The sequence below is a fragment of the Bos indicus x Bos taurus genome, chromosome 19 (assembly GCF_003369695.1).
Source record: "Bos indicus x Bos taurus breed Angus x Brahman F1 hybrid chromosome 19, Bos_hybrid_MaternalHap_v2.0, whole genome shotgun sequence".
Lineage (NCBI taxonomy): Eukaryota > Metazoa > Chordata > Mammalia > Artiodactyla > Bovidae > Bos > Bos indicus x Bos taurus.
Genome location: NC_040094.1, coordinates 43,588,806 through 43,602,330, shown reverse-complemented (window position 1 = coordinate 43,602,330; position 13,525 = coordinate 43,588,806). Strand labels below are relative to the sequence as shown.

The 13,525-nt window shown below is 43.2% G+C and overlaps 1 protein-coding gene across 4 annotated transcripts in view; it reads left to right on the top strand.

Moving 5' to 3' along the window:
- Positions 1–3,325: 3,325 nt before the first annotated feature.
- STAT3 (signal transducer and activator of transcription 3) overlaps positions 3,326–13,525 on the top strand; it is a 75,792-nt gene continuing 65,592 nt past the window's right edge. For 2 of the 4 annotated variants that reach the window (XM_027516886.1, XM_027516884.1), the window contains exon 1: positions 3,336–3,547. The gene's annotated coding sequence lies outside the window, so the exon portion shown is untranslated. Of the gene's footprint in view, positions 3,548–13,525 lie in introns of all 4 variants that reach the window. The other 2 variants (XM_027516883.1, XM_027516885.1) reach the window with 2 other exon arrangements.

Below are 13,525 nucleotides of genomic sequence, written 5' to 3'. Positions count from 1 at the left end.
GTAGAGGGTGCAGGCATCAGGTTTTCTCCTCCTTTAGGTCCTTCCTTCCTTGGAGATCCAAAAGGAAGTTTTATCCTTGATATGAAGTCAAGGAAGAGAAGCTATTCAGGCTCTCCAATTGAACACACTTGGGTTTGAATCTGACTGTCATTTACCAGCTCTTTGTTCTTGGGTAAGTCACTTAACCTTGGGGTAAGCCTCATTTTTCTCATTTGTAAAATCAGAGTATCTTGGAGCTATTTTAAGGATGAAATGAGTTAACAGATGAGCTGCATAACACAAGCTCAGAAGCAGTAACTAGCACATAGTAAACACTCCACGTGTTAGCTATTGCTAATATGATTATTCAACACCTGTTGATTAATATTTCATTAACTCAGGCTTAGGTGAGTTCTGGGCTAGATGCTAGAATTACGAAAGTGAGTATGAAGGGGTTCAGGCCTCCAGAACCCAAAAGCTTAGAGGAGATGTTTTCAAGCTTATGGACAAAGGAGGCAGCCAGGCCTGATTCTCATTCTGAGTTTGCATGTAGTCTCTATCTGTGGGACCTTGGACCAGTCTTTCAACTTTCTCTGCCATAGTTGCCTAGCTGAAAATGAGAAATGCAACAGTACCCACCTCACTGGGTTTTGGTGAGGGTCAAATGAGATAATCTATGTAAAAAGCTTAGCACAGTTCCTGGAAAATGGTGATTGTTTTATAAAAGTTAATTATTAATTTTATTTACCAGGAAGTAGGCTAACAAATGGATTCATTGGAGTCCAAGGTGGAGAATGCTAAACTAGATGGGGAAATAACCTGTTAAAGGAATCCAGGAGAAGAGATTAACTTTGCCAGGAAGAGTCTCGGAAAGCCCAGAGGAGGTGGTGCTGGAACTGGACTTTGAATAATGAATAAGAGTTTTCCAGTAGGGAATGAGGAAAGAGAAGATATTCCAGTTGGAGGCAAGGAGATTTGCAGAGGCGTAAAGTTACAGAAGGTGTTTGGAGGAGGGTAATAAATTCAGTGTGGGAGCTTCAGGTGTTTAAGATGGAGGGGATGAGATTGGAAAAGGGAGTTCAGGTCAAAGCATTGGCTCAGGTGAGAGAAACTTGTCTTCAAGCCATGGGGGGCTCTGTGGTATGGAGAAAGGCCAGTGGCTGCACTGGAGAGAGGTTTCATAGGTGGAACAGATAGATTCAGGGATAGATTTTCTGTGTGAATTGAGAGGAGGGCAGTGAGGGAAACACAGGTCAGCAGAGGAGTCCAGAAGGAGGGCAGGGTTCAGGTGGATGGAACAAAGTTGTGAGATGTAGATTCTAAAAACCTGGCTCTGGGGACTTCCCTAATGGTCCAGTGGCTAAAACGCTGCACTCCCAGTGTAGGGGGCCCAGGTTTGACCCCTGGTCTCCATCCCTGGTCGAGGAACTAGATCCCACATGCCACAACTGAAGAGCTCACATGCCGCAACTGAGGGAAAAAAAGACCTTGCCACGAAGACCCAGGGCAGCCCAAAAAAGAAATAATAAATACTTTAAAAATAATAAATAAAATACATAATAAAAACCTGGCTCTGAACCCACCTGGTATACCTCTGAGTATCTGTGATCTTGAGATGATCATACTATTTCTATCATAATTTCCTATCAATGGATAATATAGCCTCTATCTGCCACATATAATTGTTGTGAGAAACAAGAGTGTATCAATAAGAAATATATAAATATCAGCCCCTATGTTACTAAGGAGGTAGTCAACTGCATGGGAAAGCATAGCTAAAGCAGAGTTTAGGTGAGGTGGAAGGTGGAGGATCTGCCCTAAAGGGAAGATTAAGATAATTGCAGTCAAACACACACACACATACACACACTACAGACAAATATAGCAATTTCCAAGCTGGGCTGGGTCTATGGGAGAGCAATAGGAAACTCGCAGCCCCACCAGGAAAGACCCTACCATTTACCCTACAGATGCTCTCACCTCTTTATTTGCATATATGGCGGTCCAAGGGTCTAAACTAGGGAACCAGGAGAATTTGCAAGTAAAATGTCATGCTGTGTATTTCTGGGAGTAGAATCCATAGTCTCCAACAAACTCAGATTCCCCAAAGGTTAGGAGTCATTGATTTTCCCACCAGAAATTAATAAGAATAGCTATCCTTGGCGAGAAGGACTAGTGGGGGAAGGGGGCATATTTTCAGTTTTAATTTTTGTGTTTTCTGAACTGTCTGAATTTTCTAACCACAAACATGTGTTAGTTTCATTGAAAAAGCTGTCATCAAGGTTTATTTGGGTGTTGAGATAACAGGCCCTTTTTAGATTTCATCTTTAATACCTCTTTGTACTAAACAAACACAACCAATCACTAATAGCTGTTATTTTTTTAAGACCCTAATAGTCTTACACACACACACACACACTATAATGCAAAGAACATCTATTATGTAAGGTGAAATGTCTACATTTCCTATAAACTACTGGTTAATGCAGTAAAACTTGCATTTGAAGTAGATGAGGCAAAAAAGAAAAAGGCACGCAATTTCAAGTATTTCAACTCAGACGCATAAAAACAATGTGTATACGTGTCATCCTTCATTGGTACTGTCTCCTTATTCCCTTGAACCGGCCAATGTGCGAGCCGTTGGCCTTTGATGCTTGAAGCGACGGAACGAAGGGCAGGGTTAAATCCACTACCTTCTCCCCACGCACTCTAGTAATTACTCTATTTCCACGTCATGTTTCCGGGTGTGTGTGTCCCGACTCACGCAGAAACTGAAGTTCAAAGCAGGCGGGAGTCACCCATGTTCTTTTTGCTGTCTCCAGAAACCCATTTCGGGCGTTGGGCCCCTAGAGGATCTGGCGACACCTGGGGACTGTCTAACTGGCTGATTCCCACGTGGTAAGTGCTCCCAACCTTGCCCCCACGTGGTGCCAAGGGCCGGGAAGACGGAGAGCAGGCAGAAAGGAGCCGCATCAGGGGCATTTAAAGTGTCTTGACGTCACGCACTGCCAGGAACTCAGCTGAGTTTTCAGCAGGACATTCCAGTCATCTTCCCTCCCTCCCCCCGGGCTCCTCTGCCCAGAGCCTCGGTTCTTCCCCAGTTGTTGCGGAGGGAGGAGTCCTAAGAGTCGGAACAGCCAGAACAGGGGCGTTCCCAGCCTTGTGTTGGCTCCGCCCTTCCTCCCAGAGGCTCTCTTCATTGGCCAGTGGGTGGGGCTTCGGATGTAGAGTAAGCTCAGCAGGGCCTCTGGGTGGCCGAGAAAACTGGTCATGTTATGAATTATACATGAGCGGCGTGCCCAGGCCAAGCGGGGGCTGGGCGGGGATTGGCTGGAGGGGCTGTAATTCAGCGGTTTCCGGAGCTGCGGCGGCGTAGACGGGGAGGGGGAGCCTGGGGTTCCGACGTCGCCGCTGAGGGAGAGAGCCCGAACCGGATCCCTGACGAGCACCCCAGCTCCGCGCTCTCCCCACTTCTGCCAAGGGAGACTCCGCGGCCTGAGGGAGTTCCGCGGCCCGCACCCCGGCGCAAAAGCAGCCCCGGCCAGTCGGGCCTCAGCCCGAGCAGCAGGTGAAGGGGGTTAAGGGTGGGGCTGCCCCCCGACGGCCTTCAGGCCTGGGCATCCCGGGGGAGGAGGGGCGCGCTGGGGAGCTTCTGGGGTGTTTGGGGGGGTAGTGAATGGAAACTTCAGTGGGGTCTGGGGGATACGAGGAGACACGGAGGGTCACTCTGAAGGGACAGTTCCCCGGGATGACAGGAGCCGACCTCTGAAGGGACGGGGTGCGCTGGAAGGAAGTTTCGTTCTTTGGAAAAAGGGGAGACGCAGAGGAAGAGAGAGAATGGACTGGAGGGGGAGGACCGTGGGGCGAGGGTACTCTAGGGTGGGGGGGCAGGAGCGAGGGACAGCCCCCCGACTTCCTGCTCCCTGGGGCTCTGGGGACGTTCCGGCCACGGGAGCGACTGTCACGCCGGCGGAGATCACGGAGGGGGGTGGTTGGCAAGCGCCTCCTCGCCGCCCCCCGGCGGGGCCCGGCGTCTCCCGGCTGAGCCACTTCCTCCGCCTTGCCCTGTTCCTGCTCCTTTAGGAGCCAGCTGTGCCCCCCTGGAGGAGGTAGGAATAGGTGTCTTCCCTTTACAGCCTTGCGGGCTGTTTGGTTATGGGTAGGATTATTGCATAAGATTCAAGTTTCCTGTAGGGAAATTGACAGTCTTGTACTCTTTCTAAACTCCCCCCAGCCTTTTTCTGGGGGTAAAGTCGTGTTTCCCTTCTCCCTCTTCCAAAAAAAAATCCAAATAAAACCCCCGTCAACCCAGCTCTAAAGAGAAATAAACCTTTTTCCTCCTTGACATTGTTCTTTTATAACCACCTGGTAAACTTGGCCAGAAGATAAATAATTGAGCCCTTGCGTTTACTGGATTGTGGTGTTGCTTAATTGCATAGGACAGAATGAACCAATCGAGAGTGGGAGTTTTCTGTCTCAGAGCCAAGGTCTTGGGTAAATGCAGAGAGGGAAACAAAGACAAGCTGGCCTTGGCAAAGCCATGTGTGCAAACTTTACCTGTGTTTGGGGGTGTGGTTGCACTTCAGTTAGCTTAATTCAAACCGTCACCTGAGTGGTTTTTTCCATGTTTAGTCCACATCTTTCTGTGTTATATCAAGTGGATGCATGGTATTGACACACTTATTCTTATTAAAAATGTATATAACGTGTCCCTGCTGGTTGGTTAAATAAATAAAGGGCATATTTATTCTATGTGTGGGTTGTAGTTTTTTGGCTGGCTGAGCTGATAGAGCATTGGTTTGAATAAATCAGAACCGTAAATTATCTCAATCTTTTATATGTGGATTTAGACTGTTATGACTTGATTTAGCCAATTTTATGTTTTATATTAAATATGTCTATTCCCTGAGTCAGCACATTTATTTCCTTATTACATGTGCCAGGCTGAGCTACTAGTAGAATTTTTGCAGTGACATTTGCACAGTGGGATGGAGGAAAGAAGTCTTTAATACAAAAAAAAAATAAAGAAAGTGTAGATGCTAGAGGCTTTTTGTGTGTGTGTATTTATTATTTATTTATGGCTGCATAGGGTCTTAGTTGTGGTGCGTGGGTTCAGTTGCCCCAAGGCATGTGGGATCTTAGTTCCCCCACCAGGGATTGAACCTGACTCTCCTGTATTGAATGCGTAGATTCTTAACCACTGGACCACAAGAGGAGTCCCTGAGGCTTGACCTTAATCTCTATATTTGCTAGCATGTCTACAACAAAGAACCACTAGAAAATTCGTAAATCTTCTATCTTTATATGTCATTCTTTTGGGAAGAACAGCCATCTAGAAATATCCATAATTATAATTTGACCCACAAAGGGTAGATAGTTCATGTAACCTTAACTCTGTTTTGAAGATAAGGAAATTGAGGTGTAAGGAACAAGACATTTGCCCGGGCAGCAACATACCATAGTGGTAGAGCTTGTACCTTCTGTATATTTTGTTTGCTTTTGACTATCTATGCTTAAGTATTAGGTCTTAATTTAGAGTGACTGTAGGCCCTACTGGGAAAAGTGTCAGTGAAATTCTAACATATACCTAGACAATGAAATACCATCAATATCCTGTAAGACTCCAAAGGAGATATTTAAAATAAACAGGTGAGTCCCATTTAGGTTATTACAGAATATTGAGCAGCATTACCTGTGCTATACAAAAGGTCCTTTTTGATTATCTGTTGTAAGATAGCAGTGTGTACATGTCAATCCCAAACTCTCAATCTCCTTCCCCTCAGGTAACTAACTTTTTAGTCTGCATAATTTACCATCAGAATTTAGCTATTTGCTAATGGAAAGAGAGATTTACTGAGGCAGGTTTGTAGGTGAAGGACAGTTATGACCTAAATGTCATTTAAACCAAAGTGTCTTGTGGCTTGATCAGTTGTCATTTGTATCTCCAAATACAAATTGCTCTTTCCTCCTGCCTCTGCACGTCATGACTTTCAGATGGTGAGATGGGGCAGAGGTGGTGGCCATCATTCCAGAGGCCGAGTCCAGCACCTTTTAATCTTATGGCTTTCTCAGAGGTTATATACAGATCAACAAATATTTACTTTTTACACCTTTGTGAAGTTGCTATGAGGAACAAGATGCCTTGTTGACAGACCTTGCAGTCTACTGTGACAACTTCATGAATTTCTTATCCATGTAATGCAACTTGATTTCCTCAAAGAGATGGTGAGACTGTAAGCCCATGCTGTCCAGCAAGGTAGCTGTTATATGTTTTAAAACATATAGCACAGATATAGAACATTTCCATTATCATAGAGTGGAATGCTTCGCTGTTGGACAGTGCTTCACTAAGCACTACAGGTCTTCAGAAGGAGGAGAGGTTATGAGTCTTGGAGTTGTCTAGAAGTCTTCTTGCCAGAGGAGAGATTTGATCTGAGACCCACATAATGGTTGGCATTTGACTGATGTAAAGAATTTGGGGCAAGGAGGTATGGTGATACGGCACAGACCCAATTCTAGTAGATTAGCAAAGTAAATAGAGGAGTAAGAGGTCTTGAATGCAAGGTCAAGGAGTTTAAAGATTTTTGAAGCCAAATATTGATGTTTAATTATGGAGTGCTTACTACATGCCTGACGTTGGTTAATTTGTATAAAGTAAATGGGTATGTGTGGCTTCCACCCCAGGGAAGTTGTCATTGAAGATGACCATATAAACTGGACCAGCACCCAAAAAGAGGGGTCCTGACTTTGCAGATTTGTGTGGTTAAGTGCAGAAGTGGATTTGTTTTCTTTTTTTTTAATGAGGATTTTTAACTGGCTACACATGTCCACTCATATTTTCTGTCTTCCATATTTAAAAAAATTTTACCTTAACTTTTGGGTCATGTGTGACAACTAGCCAATGAACACTTGAAGGACATGTCCAGATCCTGGAGAACTCCTGGTGTCCTGGAGCAGCCTTGGTGAGGTCCAGCAGAATGACATCCCTGGGCTACCTCAATCTGTGTTGGTTATGGTGAAATTAATATTGTGGTTACACACTTGTTGCAAGGAACCTTGGGTTACAGTGGGGCCCTTTTGTCAGGATGGTTTTATGGTACTTCGGTAGTGAGTTGTTTGAAATATCTCCAGATTTTGAAAGGAATAGCATATGCAAGAAAGGATTTCTATTATGTTCAGTTTTCCTATATCATATTATTAATATCACAACTCTAGTTCAGATCAACAAGCATGTTATGTAATGAGAGTTGGTTATCATGCTAGGCAGGATCCAAGGATAATGCAATATGGTCCCTGTTTCAGGGACCGGAAGTGGTATTATAGGGGCCAGGGTCTGTGCTTCGTCAGTAGGGACTTAGGAGTGGGAAGATGACAGCACAGTGGTTCAAAGGTCAGACTCTGGAGTCCAGCACATTCTGGAATTGGATCCTATATCTGCCACTTCTTAGTCAGAATCTGAACCTCAGTTTTCTCATCTATGAAAGGAGAGGCTAACAGTGTATATCTCCTAGTGCTATTTAAGACTCCAGGAGATGATGCTGGTAAAATACTTAGCATAATGCCTGGTGTACAGTAAGAACTTGCTAAATCCAAGTTTTTATTAAATATCTAAGAAAAGTGATTAATTTTTTTAGGGATGAGAGAGAAAGGCTTTATTATAGAAGGGTATTCACATGGGAACACATGATTAGGGTTTTATAGGATGATTAGGAATTCTCCCAACAAAGTTGAGTTGGTGAATAGCTGTATTCAAGGTTGAGGGAACATGAGCGTGCAGAGGCTTAAAACAGCGTAGTGTGTTCAGGGAGCTATAAGTGGAAGTTCTTAATTTAGGAGAACTGAGGAGAAAGGAAGCTGACTCTCAGCCCTTCTGTTAATAATTGGGTTCAGATATTATTAAGTTGTTTTTTTTCTTGTTTATAAAAGTAACGCATGCTAGTGTAAAGAAATTTAAATTTGTCGAAATAGAAACCATGTATAATTTTTTATACATGTCTTATTAGTTTGGTGTGTGTTTCTCCAGCTATTTTGCAGCTGCTTCTACCTACCAATTTATCTTGGACAAATTTATTGCAAATTCCTTTCTAATAGCCTAATAAAAAAGTAATAAAAAAGGCAGACCTGCCCCCAAAGTAAAGTTTAGATTGCCTGGTTTCCTTTCTGCTAAAACCTCCCCCCTCCATCCTTAAGAATAAATGACTTTCCTAATCACTGAACTTTTCCCTGACCTTTGACTTTTTAACTACATCAAACACGAGCTTTCCTAAGGTAACTGTTACTGTAATGTTGAAATGTTTGGGTGAGGTGAGTTTGAGGATTTCATGATCCACAGCTGTGATAGGAGTCAAAAGAATGGCAATGAGCTCAAACTTCCTGGGCTTTCATCGCAGATCCAACACCCCTTAGATCTTGGGTCAGTTGCTTAACTTCTCCCGGTTTCACTTTCTCTGTCCAGAAAGTGCAGATACCAGATCCAATTGTAAGGGATTTGTAAGGATTGAGCAAGATAAGGTATGTGAAGTACTTTGCACAGAACCTGGGAGATAGCTAAAAGTGGAGTGCTAATAATTGCTATTATTAAAAACCACAGTATCTAACTATAAAGTCACACCAGTTATGATTTGTGGTAACCTTTCATGACCCAAAGGAAAGAAGGAGTAATCAGGAGCTTCTAACCTAATAGGAAAAAAACTAAATGAATAGGGAGCAGGGGGATTTACACTGTGGTGGAGGAGACGGAGGCTATCACGCAAAAGGAACAGAGCACGTTTACACGGGTGCCTTTGTCAGACGTATGTGTCTCTACATCTTCTGATGGTGGCCCATTTATTTGAAGTAATATTCAACACATTAGATTTTTATGGCCACTTAGGAATGTAAACAGTCGCTTGGAGTTCTTGATACAAAAAGTACAGATAATACGAAAGGTTTGAGGGGTGGGGGACTCAGGCAAGGAAGGTGGGCCAGCACACAGCTTGGGGGTGAGGTCACAGCTTGGGGGTGAGGCTGCACCCTAAGTAGAGTGAATAATCGTATGAGGCCAGGAAGGGATTTGTTCTTTCACATCTGTGCTATGTGAGTGCGTGTGTTTTCATTGGAGGAGTCGAGCTTTACTTTCCTGTCCTGTAACTTTCCTTTGCAAACGAAAACTCAAAACAGCCTTGTGGTTTAAGAAGAGCCACTCAGCACCTCCATGAAACAGATTCTCTTGCACCAGCTCTCCGGTTTGGGGTCAGAGAAGGCCGAAGAGAAAAGGCCTGCCGCTGTTTCTTGGCCGAATGTGGGGCGGGAGGAAGTCAGCAGAGTTTGAAAGAGAAAGTAAACCTTCTGGTAAATAAATGGCTTCCCTATTGTGGAGGAGGAGTGTAAATTATTAGGGGGATGTTTGGGTAGTTTTTGTAGAAGCCATTTCTGAAAACTGATTGAGATGATTGAGGGTGAGCCCTATTTAGGGAAATCCTGCCTGGCCTGCTGTGAACCCACTGTTATTCCCACTTCGTTGATTGATTTTATTAGTTTGTGGCAGCCTGACCTCCTGTTCTTGTTGAAATTGGAGGATCTGAGTGTGACTTTGAGCACCTGCTTAGTAAATACTTCTTGAAATGCTTGTTTTTTGCTTGTTTTCTAATGTTCATTTTGTTTTTACTTTTAAGCAAACACTTTTTCTGACAGAAGCTAAAATCATGAGACTTTCCCTTTGTTCTTTCCTCCCCCTCCCACCTCCAGTCCACCCAAATGTCATCCTCAAAACCTCAAAACCCAGATGTTAGCTGTGTAATTACCTCTCCTCTAAACCAAGCAAAGTGCAATCTTGCGTTGAGTTGGCATTAAAATCGTCAGCCTTTGAATTTCTTTCTACTTGTGGTTTAGATACAATAAATATTTAATCTCAGACTGAATTTGCCTGACAAATCAGTCTTGTATTTGGGCCTCTTTTTATCAATAGGTTTAGAGAAAGCAAATTTATTGAAACATTAACCAAAATAAAATGTAATTAGAGTGGTCACTGTCTTATGCATCGGAGCAGGTGGAATAATCAAAGCCAAATCTCAATATTTATTCTTTTTTATTATCTCATATTTAATTTGAACATGCATATATATCAATATTTATTCTTAATTCCGTGTGTTATTACGCTTTCCATTTGAGTACATAAATAAGTAGATAGAAGCACTTGGGACGCTTTAGGGTCTTGATTACTATGTTGAAGAATCCTAGGTTCATGGAGCCATCTAAGATTCCTGTTTCTCAAGTGTACTCCTGTGGTGCTGGATGTTAATAGGGTGGGAGTGGCAAGGGGAGGCTGTCCCTATAGGGGGAAAAGGGGTGGGGGATAGGTGAACTCTGTACTTCCCACTTAATTTTAATTTGAACCTAAAATGGCTCTTAAAAGTCATCTATTAATTTCAAAACAATCCTGCAGAAATGACTGTGTCAGAAGTGCCCTCTATACAGCTGTGTGATTCCAATGACTTCTACCACTGGATTCCCTAAACTTGGCAAAGAGAGTGGCTTTCTTTTACCATTATCTCCCAAGTAATGGAGAATGCGACTAGAAGTGGGGCATCCAGAAAACCCATATAGTCTCTGGATGAACCTGCTTCCCCTTTCCTTAGGAGAGATGAATGCTAGTCTGAACTACAGATTTTCAGCCAGAACGTATCAGTTTTGTTTTTCAGTTCCAAGCTAGTTTTTTTATTTTAGGGGGGAGGGGAAGTTTAATCACTACAGTAAATGCAAAGTCTCCCCTTCATCTTATCCTCTGAACTCTCTCTCCCAGGGACAGCTAGGTACCTATTTCTTTATCTTTCCAGAATGGTCATGTGTGATATATAGGCAAACATGTTATTCTTTCTCTTTTTTTCTTCCTTCCACAGACAGTAGCAAATTATACCTGTAACTCAGTATCTTTTTAAAGACACTTTGTTTATCTTAGAAGATACTCCATGTGAATAGGTTTGGCACCCCACTCCAGTACTCTTGCCTGGAAAATCCCATGGATGGAGGAGCCTGGTGGGCTGCAGTCCATGGGGTCCCTAAGAGTCGGACACGACTGAGTGACTTCACTTTCACTTTTTCACTTTCCTGCATTGGAGAAGGAAATGGCAACCCACTCCAGTGTTCTTGCCTGGAGAATCCCAGGGACTGGGGAGCCTGGTGGGCTGACATCTATGGGGTCGCCCAGAGTCGGACACAACTGAAGCGACTTAGCAGCAGCCGCAGCAGAACGTTTTTAAGATCTGTATAGTGTGGACTTAGGGTGGGATGAAATATTCAGTTTTGTGATCTCACATACAAGAACTTGGAGGAGAAAAAAAAATACAATTTATTTATTTATTTTTAAATCATTTTTGAATCATTGTAGTCTTCTAGGCTACAGATGTCATAATTCATCAAATGATAGGCAGAGATTGCAGAATCTAAAGACAAAATGATGTTGTGGTAAGTATCATCATGTTTGTCTTTAGACACAGATAAATAAATCTGTACCTGTTTACTTTTAGTGGGCTTCCCTGGCAGCTCAGCTGGTAAAGAATCCATCTGCAATGCAAGAGACCTAGGTTCAATCCCTAGGTTGGGAAGATCCCTTGGAGAAGAGAAAGGCTACCCACTCTAGTATTCTGGGCAGGAGAATTCCATGGGCTGTATAGTCCAAGGGGTCGCAAAGAGTTGGACACGACTGAGTGACTTTCACTTTCACTTTCATAATTTTAATGTTTTAATCATAACATGCATACTGCTTATTTATTTATTTTTTTGGTTGCGCCAAGTGGCTTTCAGGATCTTAGTCCTCCAAGCAGGAATTGAACCAGCACCCTCGGCAGTGAAATCTTGGAGTCATAACTGCTGGGCAGGCAGGAAACTCCTATACATACTGTTTAGAAATGTAGCTTTTCAGTTGACAGAGTGAACATTTTCCCCTTTAAATGTAAACTTTGTTTTGTTTCTGGCCGCATTGTGTGGCTTGCAGCATCTCAGTTCCCCTGACCAGGGGTTGAATCCGGGTCACGGAAATCCTCACCACTGGATTAGGAATCCTAATCACTGGAATCTTAACCACTAGGCTACCAGGGAACTCCCTAAACGTGAACTTTGATTCTGGGGAGAAGTCTAGCTACATCATTAAATATGAAACTCCAGTGTGTGCCTGTCACTTGCACAGGTAGGAATTGTTGCACACTTTCACTCCCCAGATTTTTAAAACTTGCTGTTCATGTACCTATGATACCAGGACCCAGCTTCCATTAATCTCAATCACTCCATCCCTACATCACAGCAGACTTTTGTCTAAGTTCCCCTTGTTCCTTTGTCAAGTGAAGACATAGTTGTTGTTTTTGTATTGTTCCTGGATGGGTCAGGAATATTCCCTGGAGGAGGGCATGGTGACCCATTCCCTTATTCTTGCCCACAGAATCCCATGAACAGAGGAGCCTGGCAGGCTACAGTCCATAGGGTTGCAAAGAGTTGGACATAATTGAAGTGATGTAGCCCACACACATGGATGGGTTGCTCCCTGATCCTTCTCTTTGAGTTGCCTAGCAGCAATTTGCAGAGTGTGGTCCACAGTGGGTCTCTGAAATCTTTTCAGAGTGGGTCTTTGAGATTAAAACTATTTTTATAACATTTTTATTTTTTTAATTAGTTGGCATTTGTACTTATACTCTTAGTCCTTGTACTCACTGCACTTTCAGGGGAAAAAAATGTCTGATTTCACTTAATGCCCATGATAAAACAGTAAACAATATTAATTTCGTTCTCTCTCAGCTCTTGATGACTTTTTTTTTTTAATGGCTTTTTGATACTCTGTAGTGAAATGGCCCAGAGAAGGCAATGGCAACCCACTCTGGTACTCTTGCCTGGAAAATCCCATGGATGGAGGAGCCTGGTGGGCTGCAGTCCATGGGGTCGTGAAGAGTAGGACACGACTTCACTTTCACGTTTCACTTTCATGCATTGCAGAAGGAAATGGCAACCCACTCCAGTGTTCTTGCCTGGAAGATCCCAGGGGTGGGGGAGCCTGGTGAGCTGCCATCTATGGGGTCACACAGAGTCAGACACGACTGAAACGACTTGGCAGCAGCAGCAGCAGCAGCAGTGAAATGGCAGGGCTGCAGAAAGCACTTCTGCTGCGAAGAAGTCTGGTGGAATAGCACTTGTGGAATTGTTTGAGTTGTGATCTCAAACTAGCTGCTTTTTTCACGAAGCACCATGCTTACTTGAAAGAATGATTGACAGACCAACAGGGATATTGATATTTTCTCAAAAATGAAAGAAGGGAAGCTTTTTCTTCAAGGAAAACAACCCACATTATTTGTTGCCGATGCTTTAGAGTGGAAATTAGAGTTTGAGAAACTTATATCCACTACTGTGTGTTTGACAGCTTCTCAGGATTAATGTAATTTTTTGATAATGTGGTTTTGTGATAGTTTATAATAAATTATGTTGGTATTTGAAGGTCTGCATGTCTCTGAAATAGTGTTTTACAGATACTTGATGCATGGCATTACAAAATCATGCATGAAAACATTCCATTCAAAATGCAAGA